General features: G+C 46.5%; 1 long non-coding RNA gene and 1 pseudogene across 4 annotated transcripts; one reads left to right on the forward strand and one right to left on the reverse strand.

The window, feature by feature from the left end:
• The first annotated feature begins 4,047 nt into the window (after positions 1-4,047).
• On the forward strand, positions 4,048-4,758 carry LOC115852084 (ferritin light chain pseudogene; annotated as a pseudogene).
• A 1,196-nt stretch (positions 4,759-5,954) lies between these two features.
• Positions 5,955-18,257, reverse strand: LOC115852265 (uncharacterized). 4 transcript variants are annotated; one of them, XR_011377257.1, is made up of 6 exons: positions 15,855-18,257; positions 14,088-14,171; positions 13,857-13,970; positions 10,148-10,314; positions 9,461-9,571; positions 5,955-7,067 (listed from the first exon to the last, which is right to left on the reverse strand). It is a non-coding gene; the product is annotated as an uncharacterized lncRNA (long non-coding RNA). The 4 variants fall into 4 exon arrangements; XR_004039069.3 differs by adding an exon at positions 10,514-10,594 and having other exon boundaries at positions 9,461-10,314; XR_011377256.1 differs by having other exon boundaries at positions 9,461-10,314.
• Positions 18,258-18,802: the final 545 nt, after the last annotated feature.

Raw genomic sequence — 18,802 nt, forward strand, 5'->3', positions numbered from 1 at the left:
GCTCCAAAATAGCCTGCTTTGTTTTGGCGTTATAAACTTCCAAGGGAAGTCTGGCTTCTTCACGGCTTGTTTACAAGCAGTGCCAGGCCGTCTCCCTCCAAGACCCAAAGGATCAGGCATCGGATCGGATCTGAGGGCATCTGTCTGCTTCTCTGCATGAACACACCAGCCTGGATGCCTCTGCTTATCATGATCTCTGTGTGAAAAAAGCAAGTTCTAGGAGCGATTCCTTAAGGTCAGAGGTGTGGGCCCTGAAAGGCAGTAAAGGGGCACATGGGGGAGCAGAGGTCAGCCAAGACCAGCTGCACTTGCCCGTTCATCAGCCCATCCCGGGGAAGCCCTGGCAGGAGGGGCTGGGAGGGGGCCCCCTCACTTCCTGATTTTACAGTTATTCTACCAGCAACTGAAATTGGGGTCACCAACCACAGCTGCGAACCAAGGCCTCCCCATCCTGCTCCCAGCAGCCCCATTAAATGCTGTTCAGGGCAGAAGGCAGCCCCATTTCCCCACCTTGCAGGTGTGCAGAGAAGTTTCCAAACCAAAGCAACCTTACTACTCAGCCACAGTTACTCATCAAACAAGGCAAACCAGCTGCCTGGTTAAAACATTCAACTCCTGACCCTCCCTCAGTGAACTTCTGTTCAGGACCAAGTGTAGGGACCCCAACTCAGTGCGCCTTGTGGATCTAGCTCTGACTCGTGGGAGTTCTGGGGATGTAGGAGGTCCAGACCCTGGGAGTTCCCAGGCCCCACAGCTTTGGGTGTTAGGGTCACAGCAGCGCAGGTGACAAGGGCCACGTGGGGTGGGGCCTCCAGCAGTTGGTCAGCATGGGCTGGTGCTGGGAGGGGCTGCAGGTGCCCCAGCTCCTCCCCCAGCCCCATGTCAGGTGACCAAAGGACCCCAGGGCTTCTTTGGGTGACACTGTCGGATGGTGGGTGTGTGGTCCACCTACTCTTCTGGAACTGAAGACTCTTTTACTCTCTACTGTCCCTGATATTTCTCCAGACCGACCCCTGCCCCATCAAAGTCCCCCTCAAGAGAGTCTTTCCCTTTTCTCTGTCTTCCTCCTCCTCTCCAAACCCCTCCCTCTCTCTTTTTGGTAGCATCCCCTCCCCTCCCCTTTCCTGTTACCAGAGAACTTTAGGCCACCCTTTCTCCCGTCATGGTGGCCACTGGCCTGACTACAAGTCTCTGAAGCTGTGGAGACCCTACATGTTCACATCACAGAGGTCTGGCCCCTCCCTGTAGGGGGGGGAAGAGGAAACATTTTCCCTCCTTCTACTGAGTCATCCCCTCAACCCCTGCCACCCCCTTACCACAGACGTTAAATGCGGGGGGGGCTTCTTACTGCAGCAGTGGAAAAACAAAATGTCAACTTAGAAAAATACAAAGGCTCAAACAAATTAGAACTAATAAGGCTCAGTATGTTTGCCAGACACAAGATCTCCCTGCACAAATCAACAGCATCTCTCCCCCTACTACAGGAGCCGCTAGGAAATATTACTAAAAAGATACCGTTTACAACAGCAACAGGAAGGAATTCCCCAGGGGTCCAGTGGTCAGGACTCTGTGCTTCCATCCCTGGTCGGGGCATTAAGATCCCACAAGCTGCCCGGCCAAAGAACAACAACGGCAACAGGAATTACAAAATATCTGGGGGTTGACCGAGAGCATCCAAAACTGCTATACAAAAAATTTTAATTCTAATAAAGGAAACAGAAAATGACCTGAGTAAATAGAGCACATTCCATGCTTTTGGACTGGATGCCCGAATGTAGGATGACTTGTCTTGGATGACTCTATAAAGACCTAACTGAATTCATGGTTAACCTACAAATTCAGGGCACTCCCACTCAAAACTCCAGTTGGATTTCTTTTTGAGGAATAATAAATAAAGAAAGAAATAATAATGTTTCTAAAAGAAGAGTAGAGAAGGGAGACTTGCTCAATCAAACACGCTGTAGACGCATAGAAGTACAGCATGGTACTGGCTCAGCGACACACAGACCAGTGGGGCAGAGTAGAAAACACGGCAACACATCCGTGGACCGTATGTGTATACATACGTATCGAAATGCCACATAAAAGCACACCTTCTCAATGGAGTTAGCCCCAAGTTAAGGTTTTGTTGGGATCTTCTGCTCCCCTGCTACCATGGTAACAAGTAGGCCTGAGGAACAGCCTTGATAACAGTACCTTGAGGTCCCTGCATGACTCAAAATGAACTACATGAAACTGGCTCTGGGGTGAGGACAGCCCTTAACGTCCTACAGGCTTAACGTTCTAGAGCTGCCCTCCAAAGTCAGCAGCAGCGACAAGATGCGAGGCGTAAGAAGCGGCGGAGGCATGCAGAGCTGAGGCAGGGCAGCACACGAAGCCACAGGGTGTCAGCTCTCCCCACGTGAAAAGCATTGTTCCGCTAATGAGAAGGTGAGCTCCACCTGCCAGAGGAGCCGGAGGCCAAGCCGAAAAGGAGATGGATTGAGTCTGAGCCAAAAGACAGATTCCACAAAGCAGCCCCATCCTGAGGGTCCAGCAACTTTTACTCCAGCTAATCCATTCAGCTCTCCTGTATCCCTAAAAGCACCAACAACTTTAAGAAAACTATGGCATCAAAAGAAAATCTCATATCTTGTGTTTCCATTCTTTTTACTTGTCACTCATTTAGTATTTCTGGGAAATAACACCCTTTCCCTCTGTTTTAGGCAGGATTAATCTAGGTTGTACCGTGGCAGCAAACGAGCCCCAAATCACAGAGGCTTATATCTTGATAATTGTTGAAGTGAAAGCAATGGGTAGAGCAGGTTCAACATCCTATTGTCTCTGCTTTCACATGTTTGAAATTTTCCATAATAAACATTTTTTATTTAATCTCCATGGCTTAAAACAACAAAAATTTGTTTCTTGCTCCTACTACACACCCATCATGGATCAGTCAGCTCTCTACTCCCACTTTGTCCTCGCTGAGAGGCACAGACTAGTGAGCTTCTGCTATCCAGGGTATTGCTGGTTACATGGCAGAGGAAAAGAACCGTGGGAGGAAAAGAACCATGGGGGAGTCATCTGATGGTGCTTAAGGCTTTTGCCCGGGAAGTGAAACATATCATGCTATCGACATTTCATTGATAAGGCAAGTCACATGGCCACACTTAACTTCAGTGGCTTAGGAAAATATGGCCCATCTATACACTCAGTAGAAGGAGACCTGGAAAACTTGGTGAACAGCACTAACGATTACCACAGCCCTGAAGACGTGAATCTAGGAATTAAAGGCCAAAAGGCACTCTGATACACCATAGTTTTTACCAATGGATTTCAACACCACTCTGCCAACCCTCGCCGCCCAAATGCTCGGCCTTCTCACTTGTGATAAACCACTCAAAATTATACCAAGACTGGGAGTTCCACAATGTCAGGGACAGTTTATCTGTCTTTACCTCTCCAACACAGAGCACCTGTTTTGTCTTTACCAGGTGCTATAAATTCAGATTTGCTGAACTGAAGAGACACTGGAGACAAGCAGTGTGAACAACCCGGCATTCCCTTACGGGACCTATTTCTCACCTTTGTTCTTACTTTTAATAAATTCTGTCTTAGGACATTCCCAGGCGGAGCAGGGAGGGGCTGCTGCTTTTCTAGGCCACTGGGTTATTGAGGTGATCCTAGGTGGCCAGTCTTTGTCGGCCAAGAGCCCTGAGCTTGAACGCACCAATGTCAATCCCGAGACCTCTTCAACCTCGGGATCACCCCACCCAAAAGCCCACATCTTATGGGTGAGGAAACGGAACCTCCGAGAAAGTAATGATTTCTATTTGCTGTAAGCGTCTATGGCCTGCAGTGTGCTCGGTGGTCCCACAGATCTGTCTCTTGCTTCAACAGTGTTTGGGTGGAACACACCCGTAGATGCCCCTTCTCCCAGCCCCTGGCCACCCTCCAACTTCTTTTCCAGTGGCAACCTTTGGAACCAACCAATTAGACATCCTCTGCCCACCTCCCCGGACCAGCCAACACCAGTTTTTGAGCTTAGCTCCTTATTGCCGATCAACCATGAGCCCTGGGATTCATCAGAATTATTCCGCCAAGGTGGAGGCCGCCGTCAACCACCTGTTCAACACATATCTGTGGGCTTCCCACACCTACCTCTCCCTGGGCGTCTGTTTCGACAGCAACGATGTGGCTCTGGAGGGTCTGGGCCACTTCTTCCTCGAGTTGGCAGAGGACAAGCGCAGGGGCACTGAGCATCTGTTGAAGATGCCAAACCAGCTCAGAGGCTGTGCCCTCTTCCAGGATATGCAGAAGCTGTTCCAAAGATGAGTGGGGTAAAACCCAGACGTCATGGAAGCCACCATGGTCGTGGAGAAGAACCTGAACCCGGTCCTTTTGGATCTGCATGCCCTGGGTTCTGCCACGCAGACTCCCAGCTCTGACTTCCTGGAGAGCTGCAACCTAGATGAGCCGGTGAAACTCATCAAGAAGATGGGCGGCCACCTGACTGACCTCCGCCCCAGTTGGGGGCTGGGCGAGGAGCTCTTCAAAAGGCTCACCCTTAAGCACAACGAACTTGGAGCTTCCGGAGCCCAGCAGCCTTTGAGGAGCCCCTCTGCATCACCCTGGTGTCAGGGCTTCTGCCTGAGCCTCTCTCTGCAGCCACTGGGCAGCTTTTTAACCCAAGCCCTGGACCAAATGGAAACAATTAGAAAAAAAAGTCTACGACCTAAGTCCCTTCGCTTTAGCATTCTTCAAAATGCCTGTGGCTGAACTGACTTCGCAAGCCCAGTCTGGTGTTCTCTGTCTGCCATATTGTATCCAGCCATGCTGTAAATTGCCATGTGTTCAGCAAATGTAAAATTAACAGAAAGACAGAGAGTTGTTTGTATAGTGCAGGCAATTCTGCCTGCCATTCCACTCAATGAAGGGCTATGAATCTGCTGTTCCCGGTGGGTCTTGGTTCCCGCCTCCTTCTCATTGTGTAAGAACTAGTCAGGCTTTGTGTAGCTCTAGCACAGCCCTTAGACGCAGGCCAATCCTTTACCTGGGGCTCCACTGAAGAGACAATATTCTGTCCCAACACTGGAGGGGAAGCTGGTCTTGTTGCACTTAGTGAGAAATAGTGTCATGGTCTCTACCACGGCAACTTCTGACTGGATTTCCAAGGGTCATTTGGATCATCCTCCCAGTCTTTAGAACCTGAGCCTGGGTGTGATGTGCTCTGCTGTGATCATTGCCAGCACAGGGTATGGGCTGCCCGGAAAGAACCCATTCGGAGCAGCACATGTGTTCAATTACCCCTTGGTGAGCTCTCGCTGGAGCATCTTATGGGTAAGGGAGTGTGGAGAGAATGAAAACTTGAACAAACCTATACATCACTGGGCTATAAAAATCATTAAAATATTGACAGATTTAAAGGCTTAATGACCCAGCAAAGATGGGAAATACGCTTAAATGCAGATCTCAGTCATTAAAAATACATTTTGCATGCCACATTTACCTCCCATGAAAATGGGGGGAAAATAATTTCAGGTGAGATTGCCACCGCTCCCCGAGAGGGTGGGTTAGAAAAGTGAGTGACAGTTCTCATTGAGTGCCCAATGAGGTGAAAGCTCTCAGGAGCTCAGGTGGTCTTTCTGCGGAGGCTGGTGGCTCTGTCACCATCAAAGCTGCAGCCAGTTCACCACCCCAGAGACTCCTGAAGTGTGCAAGATGCAGGCAGCACTTTCCCAAGAGACATCAGCTCACAGGGAAAGATGCCAGAAAGGGTTTGGCTTGGCAGAAGCATCAGGATGTAAGGCAGCTGGAGAAATGTATATGGCAAGACATACTTAGCAACTGGAGCAACTTACCAGAGACACCAAATTAGTCTCCTTCCAAAGCATGTTTCTTTTTTCTTACCAGAACTTAGTTTCCATGTTAGTTTGCTAGGGCTACTGTAACAAAGTACCAGAGACTGGTGGCTTAAACAACAGAAATTTATTTTCTCACTATAATGGAGGCTAGAAGTCCAAGGTCAAGGTGTGGGCAGGGTTGGTTTCCTCTGAGGCCTCTCTCCTTGCCTTGCAGACAACCGCCTTCTCCCTGTGTCTTCACATCATCTTCCTCTGCCTGTCAGTGGCCAGATCTCTTTTTATAAGGACACTAGTTGTGTTGGACTAGGGCCCATCCTAAAGACCTCATTTTAACTTAATTACCTCTTTAAAGACCCGGTTTCCAAACTGGTTGGTCACATTCTAAGGAACTGGGGGTTAGGACTTCAACATATAAATTTAGGGGGACACAGGTCAAACCATAACAGTTGCTAAATGATTATAATACCTCCAAAAGGAGGCTTGGGGAACGGTTGTTTTGTTTTACAAAGAAAAGTACAAGTTCATAGCGTATGGAGTGGCTTCTGCCTTTTTAAGTTATTTGATTCAGTGAAACTCCAACTCACAAGGACTCCCATCGGCAGGGAAGTGAGGAGGAAATGGCCGGGCTGTTAGCCACGAACCAGTTTAGTGATCTTCAGCTAATAACACACCCCTCCCAAACCTCAGTTTCCTCTTCTGTGAAACAAAGGAGTTAAGTGGGGAGCTGGATGTGGTGACTGGCACCCAACCCACTTCTTCGAGCGGTCCTGTGCGGTAGAGACAAGAAAGCGGAAAACTGCCCTTCTCAGATTCCTTTCCAGCTAGAGTTCTGGTTATGAATCACGTTCCCCCCAGTAAGATGCTGTGGTATGAGACTGGCGGACAAAAATGAAGGGAGACCGCCTTCCTGTTGCTGTTTCTACCGGCCTGGCCAATCAATCGAATGGAAAGGAGGTGTGGAGGCTGGAGTTAGCATTCCAGCATCCCATGCCCAGGCTGAGGGCACCAGAACAGTCGTGGGGATGGGGCCGCAGCAGGGGAGTACCCTAGGAGTCTCTCCCGAAGACATGCTGGCAAAATATGAAAAACGTGCACAGGTGTGTTCACTGCTGCACTCTTGTAACAGCAAAGGACTAGTTACAACCCTAGTGGCCATGAATAGGAAACTGGTTGAATAAACTACTACTAAATATATCCACACACATGATGGAACGTTCTGCAGCTCTGTAAAGGAAGAAAAAATATTTCCAAACACTGCTATGGAGTCATCTTCAGGACGTACAGTTGAACGAAAAAAGCAAAGTGGACAAAAAGGTATACTGTTTAGAAAGTGGGATGGGGTGGGTAGCTATGTATATTTAAAAGAGATCCTGGAAAAATAAAAAAACAAAAAAGAAGGAGTCCTAAAGACCTCCTTTAATGCTAAAAATAGTGTGACTAAGATGTCAGGTCCTGACCTCTGGTAGCAAAAGTAGAAACGAAAGGAGAGCGGCCTGGCCTGTTTCTCCCACCCAGTTCAGGTGAGAGGTGAGAAGGAAGCCTGCGGGAGGGAAACGAGCATTGGCTGAGAGTCTGTCATTTATAGCACCTGGGCCAGGCACTGCAAATATATTTTCTCCTTTAATCGTTTACAGTTTCACTTTGAGGTCGGTATTTTTATTACCCCCATTTTACAGATAAGGAAAGGAGAGCCAAGAGACGTTAAGCAACTTGACCAAATTCATGAAGCAAGTAAAGTGCCAGAAATAGGGCTTTACACCCAGGCCTTCGGGATCCCAGCTATAGATCCCAGCTAAGATCTCTTGCTGGGTCCTGGATGGAGTTCTTAGGCTGTGGCCACAGGGAGGTAATGCTTCCCTAGGACCCCGGTTTCTGTCTCCTTCCTTCATGCCCTCCCAGAGACAGGCACCAGGCCTGGCTGCAAGGGAGGGTCCCGGGGAGGGAGGGAGTGCCTCTAAGACACTGGCTTTCAATTTGATTGCATATGAAAATCACCTGAGGTGCTTTCAAAATTACTGCTGCTCGGGTCCTACTCTCAGAGATTCTGATTTAATATGTATGGGTTGCAGCCTAGGCATGGGGTTTTTAGAAGCTCCCCAGGTAATCCTAATGTGCAGCAAAGTTTGAAAACCAGGGCTCTGAGCTCTTGCTGTTTTCACGTGTAGTAAGGTCCAGAATCATTAGCATCACCTGGGCGTGTGTTAGAACTGAGAGCTCTCTGGTCCCACACCAGACCTACTGAATCAGAAACTTGTGGGGAGGGGGCAGTGAAGGGAAGCGGGGAGTGAAGGGAAGGGGGCCAGTGATCTGTATTTTCACAAGCCTTCCACTCAATTCTCTGTGCCCTAAAGCTGGAGAATCACCGCTCTTAGCAGCAAGCTAGAGACAGATCCTCAGGCGCCATGGTTTGCTTTGTCAACTGTCATACAATCGCTATGTTATTACCAAGTAAGATAAATTTGATGGTCCCAGGCAATGAGACTGTCCGGGTTTTTCCCCCAAGACCAAAACTTCAAGGCATGTGAGAATGCTTTTAAATGAGATTTGGAATCAACTGGAACTCAGTGTAGCTTCTGAGCAGGGGAACAGCATTATCGAAATATGATGATGCTACTCAGCTACTGTGAACCAAAAGCTGCCAAAGGGAGTGTCAGCAGCTGAGGGAGAACATGGCCCTCAGGGACAGACAGACCAGGCTGGACGGCCGAGGTCACCCAGCACGTGGCAACCTCACCGGCCAAGGCCTCTCCACTTGAATGCTGTATTAATTTCTTAGGGCTGCTGTAACAAATTAATAAACTTCATGACTTAAAACAACAGACATCTATTCTTTCACTGCTCTGGAGGACAGGAGTCTGAAATCAAGGTATCGGCAGGGTTGGTTCCTCCTGGAAGGCTTAAGAGAGAATCTGTTCCATGCTTCTCTCCTGGCTTCTCATCACTGCGGGCAGCCCTTGGGTTCCTTGGTTTGTAGACAAATTGCTCCAATCTCTGCCTCTGTCTTCACATGACCTTCCCCTCTGGGTCTCAAATTTTCCCTCTCCTTTCTCTTATAAGGACCATTACTGGATTTAGGGGCCACCCTAAGTCCAGGATGATCTTATCTCAAAATCCTTCACCTAGTCACATCTGCAAAGATTGTTTCCAAATAAGGTCACACTCACAGGTGTGTGTGTGGGGTGGCTAGGTTAGGATTTGAATGTGTCTTTGGGGGGCTGCAATTCAACCCACTACAAATGGGAAACAAACTCCGCTTTCTCACAGCAGCCTTCCCTAAGGCTGATTCTGAGCAGAGAGATTACCTGAGGAACCTCTGTTTCCCTCAGGGCAAACGTGGTGGGCCTGGAGTTCAGCACTACTGACTGTCTGCACAGAGTTCTCCATCAGACAGTTGCTTTCCTGCGAGCTCACCAAGGCCTTGTCGCAGAGCCGAGATCTCTCTGTGCTACTGTATAAAGGAGAAACTGAGGCTCAGGGACTTGCTGAGCTCCCAGAGCTAGGAAGGGGTGGTCCCCCAACTCTAACTACGCTGCCCCTTCTGTTGGCATCAGCTGCTGTCAGGAGTCGTGACTTAGCCCGATTGTCTTCAGCAAAGTGGGGGGCTGGGGATTTCTTACCTGAGACCAGTGGTGTAATCAAGATCCAGCCTTGGGACTTCCCTGGCGGTCCAGCAGTTAAGACTCTGCCCTTCCACTGTAGGGGGCGCAGGTTCGGTCCCTGTCCAGGAACTAAGATCCCACGTGCCCCGCGGTATGGCCAAAAAGTTAAAAAAAAAAAAAAAAAGATTCAGCCTCGTGCCAGACAGCTTATCACCAGAAGCTCCTGGCAGATGGTCTGGTCACTTCTTTCTCTCTCTCAGTTTCCCATGACCTCCTTCAATGCCAGTTCTACAAACACAGAGAGCCTTGTGCCTGTCAGGCCCTTGGCCTCTGGGAGGAACTCAGTAAATGTGAATAGAATGATTTTTCTGTTTGTCTTTGGCTCTAGCTCAGCAGGAAACCTGTTTGATATACATAGTCGAATAAAATACACTTATTTCCATGAACTTAACCATCCAGGGGACCCACAGACACACTCTGATGTACAGTGAAGCAGAAGCAGTGGGTTCTGACACCAGTCTCCCTGCTCTTGTCAACTCAAAAATGGATGAAAATCTCTAACCAAGCAGCCAGGAGACTGGCGTGGGTGCTGTTAACTTCAGGTCTAATTTTCCATGGGTTCCACGTGGTCTGGTCAGGGATGTGTCAGCTTCATCCTTAGGGCCTTCATTCCTGAGCCCAGCAGTCCCAGGTTTGCTTGCTCACCTTAGCCACGGCTGCTGCAGCCTCTTCTAGGAATTCAGAGTCACGTGTGGCCTGAACGACCCCGGCCTCTCCCAGCTCAGGACTCCTGCCTTCCTGTCCTCCGTTGCCAGCTCTCAGCCCTTGGGTTTCCAGCCATCAGCATGACTATCCCACCATCACGTTGAACTCTGCAATTAAAAAATCAATCTATCTTCCCCTTCTGAATAGTTCCCCTTTCTAACTTTTTCCATCTGCTTAATGACACCAACTGGAAAGCAGACGTCACTGCTCGGCCCTCTCCTCCCCTCTCTCCACTATGGTCAATCTCCTACCACAAGACAAGAGGTGGGTAGACAAGGAAGGGAACAAACATTTTTGAGCACTCACCACGATGAGATAGACCAGGGGCTGGATGCTAACTCATGGTTCTTCTCAATAATCCAGTGAGGTGGGGACGGTGTTACTGTTCTAATTTCACAGGTGAAAAACTGAGGTTCAGAACGATTTGGGGCCACGCAGCTGTGAGGTAGAGATCAGACCCAGCCCGTGCTCTTTGCACTCTGCAGTGATGCTCAGCCTGATTTATGCTTTCTTTGGTGACGCCCTAACTGCTGCTTCTCTCCTGCTTTTGCCAGCGCTGCCTAGTCCAGGCCTTTACCATCTCCTTCCTGAATAGCAGAAACAGCTTCCCAGCTATTCTCTGCAACTACTCTTTTCTGCAACAATCTGCCTGTGTCCAACGCTTTCTATTTCTTTCATGTCTCCCACAGTGCTTGGCCCAGGAGTGGATGTGGGGTAGACACTCAGCATATCTTGTAATAGAATGCTCTGGGCCTGGTGCAACAGGAAACTTATTTTCTAGCATCTAAATATGAGTTTTGATTAGGTTAGGCACCACCTGCTGGTACCCTGAGAGGTGCAGACTAGGTTAGTAATGCAGGTGACTTGTTACCATTCTTAGTAATGAAGGATGAGGATGGAACTTACACGGAACAGTATGGAGATTCCTTAAAAAACTGAAAATGGAGTTGCCGTATGATCCAGCAATCCCACTCCTGGGCATATATCCAGAGAAAAACTCTAATTTGAAAAGATACATGTACCCCAATGTTCACAGCAGCACTATTTACACTAGCCAAGACATGGAAGCAACCTAAATATCCATCAACAGATGAACGTATAAAGAAGGTGTGATATATAAATATACAATGGAATATTACTCAGCCGTAAAAAGGAATGAAATAATGCCATTTGCAGCAACATGGATGGACCTAGAGAGTATCATACTAAGTGAAGTAAGTCAGACAGAGAAAGACAAACATATGATATCATTTATATGTGGAATCTAAAAAAAATGATACAAATGAACTTATTTATGAAATAGAAATAGACTCACAGACATAGAACACAAACATGGTTATCAAAGGGAAAGGGGGGAGATAATTAGAAGTTTGTGATTAACATATAAACAATACTATATATAAAATAGATAAACAATAAGGATCTACTATATAGCACAGGAAACTGTATTCAATATCTTGTAATAACCTATAATGGAAAAGGATCTGGAAAAGAATATATGTGTGTGTGTGTGTGTGTGTGTGTGTGTGTGTGTATATATATATATATATATACACTGAATCACTTTGCTGTACACCTGAAACTAACAAACATTGTAAATTAACTATACTTCAATTTAAAAAATGGTTAAAAAAAAAGATGTACATTTCAGAGAGGAATGGATTTTATAGAGATGAGTTCTATGTGCTTATCTGATGTAATCAGGAACGTGTACAAGCTTGCATCATATATATTCCCTTTACCAACCTGGGTGTAGACAGAAGAGTATGGTGTTAGGAGGTCCCAGTGAAATATGGTAAATATCCTGCACTAGTGACCACTTGCCAGTTACCAGACACGAAAACCACACCTGATCCTTCTTCTTTGCATGAGAGTGTCACTGCCGGGGTCCACCCTGCTGACCACTAAGCAATTAAAAATATTTTGATAAATGAGCCCATTCCATTTCCTATTACTATTCACCATCATCTGACTTACCTGTCATACCACACAGCAAAGCTGTATTTTATATGAAAGTCTAGTCAAGTAACAAGGGTGCTAGACCCAGCCTTTCAAATTCCTTCTCACTGAGAGCAAGTTGGTACAAACTTTTTGTAGGATAATTTGGAAATAGTGATTAAAATTTAATTACAAATATCTTTTGACCTAACAGTTCCACTCCTAGGATTCCCCCCCAACCCCAGCCCCATGGATAATAATGACAACAAAACCAAGCCAAAACAAAAATACACCCGTGTGTATAAACATTTCTTTCAGCATTATTTGTAAGAGCATAGGATTAGACACAATTACAATGTTCTTTAATAGATGATGGTTAAATAAATTCTGATACATCCAAAAATGAAATTTTATGAAGTCATGAGAAAGAATGAGGTAAATTTTTACATGATAATATTGAATAAGGAATGTGCTACAAGACACGTTAAGTGTAAAAGGCGCAGAGGAGTGGGTATAGAGCGTATAGCAGGTGTAGTATGTAGTATGCCTCCTTGTACGTAAAAAGGATACCAAAGCATTCACTTATTCAGATTAAATTACTGGTAAGTGCCTCTTTCTCCATGCATTTACTTCTATTGAGTTTATTATAGATTTCTGGAGACTTATCATGTAACTTACCTTGTTCTAAGAAGCCCTAGTGCCATCATCTCTGAATCAAAATGACGAGAAAGGAGATTAAGATCTAGGTGTCTCCTTATACCCCCAGGGAAAAAATGGAATAGATTGGGTCTCATCGCATCTCTTCATTAGCCTCCTCACTGAAATATCCTGCTCCTTTTAAGCTGGTGTTGGTGGGTTCTTGGGGGTGGGTTCATGTAAAGTGTCCTTTTGAAAAATCTATACTACTGAGCCTGGTGCTGGTCTCTTAAGCCATTTGTGGAAATGAAAAGCAGAGCTGGGTTCTGATTTTCATCCAGCAGTGTAAAGTAAGGGGTGAATACTGGAGATTATATATAAAAAAAATCCCCACCTATGTTTCCAGGGAATTTCCAGACCAACAGTATGGTGGAGGCAGCTGGACTAGAGCATTAGGGACCACAGGATTCAGCTCCATACACTTAACCTTGGAATAGTAATGTGATGAAAACTATATGCTCATAAGGAACGTCAAAATAGTTCCTGGTGTCTTGGGTTTGGTACTTTAACTCTCTCAAGGCAGTAGAATATAGTGGGTAAGAGCAAGGCTCTGCAGCCAGATTCCAAGGTTTGGAACTGGTGATGCCATTTATTAGCTATTTGACCTTGAATAAGTTACTCTCTGGTCTTAGTTTTCTAATCTATAAAATGGGCATAATTCTAGCACCTATTGCCTAAGGTTTTCATGATGATTAAAAAAGTAAACACAGGCAAAATACATACCAAGTACTTAACCAATGTTACTACATCCTTAAAAGCTAATCTATTTCAGAAAAAAATCATATTTCTGCACAGTAAGCATTAAAAGCTTCAAACTCCTCGCTGCCCGGTCCCCTATCCAAGCTCCCCGAGGCCATGAACTAAAATAACAGACTTGATCTTTGTCTCCTAAATTCAACAGAGCAGTTATTCCTAAGCAGTGTTGTCTACTGCAATGCAAGTTAATGTAAATTATTCACTTTATCTCAAAATCATTTTAGAATCCCACAGTCATTAATTTCAAACCCAGACTTGCCTTTGTACACAATTATTAGTTCTTCTCTCAGGAGTCGGGACTGTAGCACTTTCATTCATTTACAAAATGTTTAGGTGCCCGCCTTGGTGGTGGTGGTGATAGCAGTGGTGGTGTCTGAAAGAGTCCAACAGAGCACTTGAGTCGATGTGTTAGAAATTCCCATTTGCTGCTGCAGAAAAGAGATACCATCTCAATGGAGTTTCTAGGCTGAGTGTGTGGAAGTTTCCCTACCTTGGTGGCAGGACTGGGGGATCCAGAAAAGGAGGTGGGATCCTGAGCAAGCCCTCACCTGTCTGGACCTGAGTTTCATCATCTCTAAAACAAAGAGATTGAATTAAATAGTGTAGTGGTTCTTTCCAGTCCAAAGACCCTACGTAGATATGAACTCTGCCTTAGGAATCTGGGCTCTTTTTGTTTTAAACTATACTAAAATACTCCCCTCTGACCCCCAAATTGCCACCACACACCTAAATACACAAACACGGTGAAATAATAATGAAAGCTCCCATGTATTGAGTGCTAAGTGCCAAGTGTTTTACATACATCATTACCCGACAGCTCACAATAAACTTCTGAGGTAGCTATTAAGTTTTCAGAAACCCAGAGAGGCCACGGTGAAGGCCAAAGTGGGAGCCTAGATTCTTCTCTGTAAAAGAGGAACCTGAGCTGGATGACTGAGGCCCCTTCCAGCTCTAGACCATTCTATATGTCTAGATTCATTGCATTCTCAAGCCTTCCAAGTTAGCCACACTTGAGGTGGTAGTCCTAGGACTGGGCAATTCCTGTGGGGCTCTTCCTGAGGTACAAAGTGTGAAACGGCACCATCACCCTTGGATTTCTACTTTTCGAGTCTGTTTTGTGTAGGCCGTGCTGGTTTTACGAAGCAGCACAAAAGGAGATCTCCTAGGGCCCTTGAGAGCCTCTACGGCGGACAGAGATGCTGTACATTTGATTCCAAACCGCCTCCCTTCCTCTCAAAAACTCAGCCCCCTCCAGTTTCACTCAGGAGAGAGATTCCGCTGACTTCTCCTCCTGTGGGTTTTCAGCTTGTGTCAGGCCGCTGGGCAAGGCTGAACCAGAGCTCAGAGTGATGTGACCTCACTTTCGGTGTCTGGTTTCAAAGCACATAATTTAAGTCTCTGATTCTACTGCAGCTGTACGTTTTCTGAGCCTTTATCTTCCATCCCTGCCTTAAGCATTTCGGTCTACCCAGCTAAGCTCCCTCTCTCTCCCTCACATACATATTCTCATTCATTCTTGATCTCTTTGAAAATATTTCATAGTGGAAAATAAACACATTGTTATGAGCAGCTGCATTCGTCTGAGTTCTTGGAGGGGTGTGGGGGAAGACTGCATTCATTCACTGCTCTGGAAAAGCTTGATGCCATCAGCACCCAAAGGAGCAAGTTCCCAGCGCCGAGTGTGGTACCCACCAGACAGGAGCATCCACAACAGCGGGTCTAGCCTCTCCAGGGAGCTGGGGGCACTGGGCCTCCTTACCCCACAGCTGGGGCAGCAAGGGGCCGGACACAACCTGTCAGAGGTGGGCGCGGCCCTGTGGGAGGACTTCCTGAGCAGCTCCCCACCCCGCCCGTTTCCCCCTCCTCCCCCCACACCCCCCCAAATCCTCCAAAGAAAAGAGTTAAGAGCCCAAAGTCTGTGGCCTGCCCTGGGGGTTGGAGAGGGGCAGGGCCCAACCAGGCACCTGCGGTCCCTTCGTCAGCCCCTCAGGGACTAAAATCCTGCCATCTGCGAAAGGAAGGCACTACTTTATTTCCAGTTGGGCCATTCCCTGGGTGGGGCTTTCCTTTTGGATGGTTTTTTAGCAAAGAGAAATACAGAACACCCAGCTAAATTTGAATTTCAGATAACAAATATGTTTTTGCATACATATGTCCCCAGTACTGCAAGGGGCATGCTTATACTAAAACATTTTTTTGTTATTTATCTGAAATTCAAATAGAACTGGGTGCCCTGTATTTTATCTGGCAACCATACCCCTTTACAGTCTTCACAGGGAGTGTTTTTTCTTGCTATGTGCTCTCAAGCAGGTATTTGTTCAGTTCTGAGTCTCCTGGGATTCCTGATGAAAAAGCAGAAACTTCAGGCCACATCTACTGAATAAAATTTCCAGGGGTAAGACCCAGAAATATACATTTTATCGAGTTGTTATCTAGGTGATTCTGATGCACATTTGTACTAGTTTATCGCTTCCACACAAATCTCCCTAAAACACAGAGGCTGAAAACAACCAACATTGATTATCTCACAGTTCATATGGGTCAGGAATTTGGGATTGATTTAGCTTTGTGATTCTGGCTTAAGCGTCTCTCGTGATGCTGAAATCAAGGTGTTGGTTCAGGCTGCAAACATCTCTAGACTGCACTGGTGCTGGAGAATCTGCTGCCAAGCTCAGGTCCTTTCTGGCTATTAGCTGGAAACCTCAGTTCTTCACCACATGGGCTGCTGGCTTTTCCCAGAGCTAGGGGTGAGAGAGAGAGAGACAGACAGACAGACAGACACACACACACACACACACAGACTCCGCAAGACAAATCCAAATCCACAGTAAACTCAAGGGAAGAGAATTACACAAGATCATCCACACCAAGATGCAGGAATCACTGGGGACCGTCTTAGAGGCTGTCTACCAACATATTCAAGTTTGAGAATTACTATTACAAATTAGTCCTCAACAAACTGTAACCAAAACCACATTTTAAAAATGGGAGCCAATGTCTTTCTTTACTTACTTTTTCCCTGTTTCCATCCCTCCTCCCCATACACCCCTTGGGATCTGAGACAACAAGGAAGAAAAAATGAGGGAGAAAAAGTGGTCAAAATGACGATCTTCGGAGAACAGCAAAATGTTAAATTTTAAAATGCTTGCAAATATTGAGTAGGAGGAAATGATATGCCAATCCCATGCATATATAGCTGTGTCCTCCTAAAACATCTTAGCACTCATTGTGACTCTTGAAGAATCTCCTATGAGGACTTCTGGAGACATAATATGTAAGGTGACGAGTTGTCCCAATTTGCCCAGGACTGTCCCATGTCCTGGAAAACGCTTCAGTCTCAGGCAAATTGAGATGGTTGTTCATCTTCTTAACGTGGTGCCAACAAGAAAGCACATCAATCACTCTGCCCGTGTCTACAGACTGAGTGGATCCACCTTGTGATGAAGTGGAGAGTGTAGGCTTTGAGCTAGAAGCCCACTAATGTGTGCCCTCAGCTGTGGCCTTAAGCTATCTCACCTAGAAGACAGGCCCCATAAATCTGCTTTAGTGACGCTTAAGTATAACGATGCCCATGGAAGTGCCTTGTAAACCGAAAGGTGCTGCATAGATGCTCTTTACTGCTCTTTTGAAGAGAAGACCTTGATCCTAGCATGAAAGGTGGGACGAGAAACGTCACCCCTTTACACTCTTGCAACTAAATGTGACATTTTCTCTTTCAATTAGATGGATGTACTGACCTCCAGAAAAGGTGAACACAGCCCACCAAAGCCACAGGACACACCTTTAATCTTCATTTTAATTTGCTGTTTAATCCCCAGAATGATTTACACAGTTCCCTCCAGAAAATGCTACACTACCAAAAAGGACAGTTGTCTCTATTGTATCCTCAATGACAAGTTTCCCAGAAAATCTGTGTGAAGTCTTGATAGAAAAGACATGATTCATTTTTCACAGCTCCAAGGGTGTGATTCCCTTCTCTTGGGATAAAACCTGTCACCAGTGGCGCTCCTTCCCTCACCCTCCTCCACTTCCATTCCTCCAGACTTGGGAGACTTTTTTTGCTGGTGAGAAAGGCAGTAGCCTGTAAATTGTGTTGAAGTGTTCATTCCTTCTCTTTTTTTCTTCTGCCTTTACCAGTTCTGGGCAGGCCTGCACATTTATATGATGCCAAGTCTCAAAATCAAAATAGGCAATGCCAGTTTGCACTGACTCTAGTTTTCTTTGAGGTGGGCCAGTTAGAAAGAATGGCCATGATTTGTGTTTTGTCCACTGTTCTCCTCCACCCACCCCTGTACCCTGGCTGTGCATCCCAGGCACCCAACAAAGAAGCTGGACTGATTATGATGCAGAAGAAAGCCCATCTAGTCTGGTCTCTTTCCTGCCACTTTGCAGCCATATAACCTAGAACCTCTGTGAGTCTCAAGGGGAAGAATGATATCTGGCCTTCCTGCAGCATGGGGTAGTTTGCAACGATCAAATGAGATTAATGTAAATGAAAGATGTTTGAAAATCTTAAGAGTGCCATATAAACATAAGGTGTTTAGTTTTTATTAGAGTCCTTCTCTCGACATGCTTCAGGTATCTGGCCAGCTGAGTATTCCTACAGTATTATAATTTGCATTAATAGATGAGAATTTCTACTTACTGACCTTAGCAAGCTTACCTAATTTTTTTTTTTTTTTTTTTGCGGTACGCGGGCCTCTCACTGTTGTGGCCTCTCCCATTGCGGAGCACAGGCTCCGGACGCGCAGGCTCAGCGGCCGTGGCTCACGGGCCCAGCTGCTCCGCAGCATGTGGGATCTTCCCGGACTGGGGCACGAACCCGTGTCCCCTGCATTGGCAGGTGGACTCTCAACCACTGCGCCACCAGGGAAGCCCAGCTTACCTAATTTTAACACTGCCACAAAGCTGTTGCCTTACGGTTTCTGTTTTATAGATTTAACGCTTAAGAGGCTGATTTTTTTTTTTTTTTTTTTTGGCCACGTTGGGTCTTCATTGCTGCACGTGGGCTTTCTCTAGTTGAGGTGAGTGGGGGCTACTCTTTGTTACGGCGTGCGGGCTTCTCATTGCGGTGGCTTCTCTTGCTGCGGAGCATGGACTCCAGGCACGCAGGCTTCGGCAGTTGCAGTGTGTGGGCTCAGTAGTTGTGGTGCATGGGCTCTACAGTGTGCAAGCTTCAGTAGTTGTAGCGCGCAGGCTCAGTAG

Source organism: Globicephala melas, chromosome 2 (genome assembly GCF_963455315.2).
Source record: "Globicephala melas chromosome 2, mGloMel1.2, whole genome shotgun sequence".
NCBI lineage: Eukaryota > Metazoa > Chordata > Mammalia > Artiodactyla > Delphinidae > Globicephala > Globicephala melas.